This window comes from Cebus imitator, unplaced genomic scaffold (assembly GCF_001604975.1).
Source record: "Cebus imitator isolate Cc_AM_T3 unplaced genomic scaffold, Cebus_imitator-1.0 Scaffold313, whole genome shotgun sequence".
NCBI lineage: Eukaryota > Metazoa > Chordata > Mammalia > Primates > Cebidae > Cebus > Cebus imitator.
The window spans coordinates 1,529,884-1,530,892 of record NW_016107628.1 but is presented as its reverse complement, the minus strand read 5'-3'; positions in this window follow the sequence as shown (position 1 = coordinate 1,530,892).

Sequence of the window (1,009 nt, the reverse complement as noted above, 5' to 3'; positions counted from 1 at the left end):
CTGTGAAGACAATTTATATAAATGGAAAATTATAAGATCTCAGAGACGAGTTTGATGTGTTTTTGTAGCATTTTTGTTGTTGGTGTTTGTGTTTTCTAAGTTTTTGGTTCTTGGTTTTTTTATTTTGTGTGTGTAATTTTGACTTTCTTCAGCACCTATACTTTCAGTTTTCTCTCCTATCCAAGTATCTATACCTAGGCTCCCAGCACACAGCCTGGTTTTAGGTAGAAGCAACTCCCTGAGCATCCTGTGCCGATGTTATAGACCCAGTAATGACTCAGCGTGCTCCACTGACAAAGCTGACATTTCAAGGGCACTCTGCCAATTGGAAAGTCAGAAATAAACAAGAAACTGATCCTATGGATGCCAAGTGGTGAGAAAGCACCCTTTGTCTTGGCTCTCGATTTAAAATCATGTCACTGAAACTTAAAGTCTTTACTGTTTATACCTTTTCCACTTCCAGCACAGGAGTTTAAGCCTGCAAACACCTGTCCTTGATTTCCACCTAGCTCCTTGGTTACTCCCATGCTGTCAAATTAAGCAGAAGAATAAAATAAATTAATGAAATAATCATTACTCCTCTGTTCTCTTGCTCTTTGTTGACTTCATGATTCATTTGAAGACATGATTGCAGAGAAAACAAAGAATCTGGGGAGAGAAGGTAAAGAGAAAAGCATACAGATCAAGAAAAAAGGCCAGCAGATCTCAATCTGCAGACCACAGAGTCATCTCAGGAGAAAGTTTACTAACATCAGTGGTCGTATTAATCTCAGTGACACTAGTTGCTATATCAACCAAAATTCCCAATAGCTTAACACTAAAAAAAAAAAAAAGAATGTTTTGCTCACTTTCCAGTCGAATGTAAGCACTCTTGGTTTGGTGGCTCTCTTCCAAGCAGTGACTCAGACACGGTTTCCATCCATTTGTCTGGCCGTCTATCTTCAAGATTTGTTTGCCAACATCGCCACTGGCATCAAATATCCAGTAAGCTGACAAAAAAAAAAAAAAA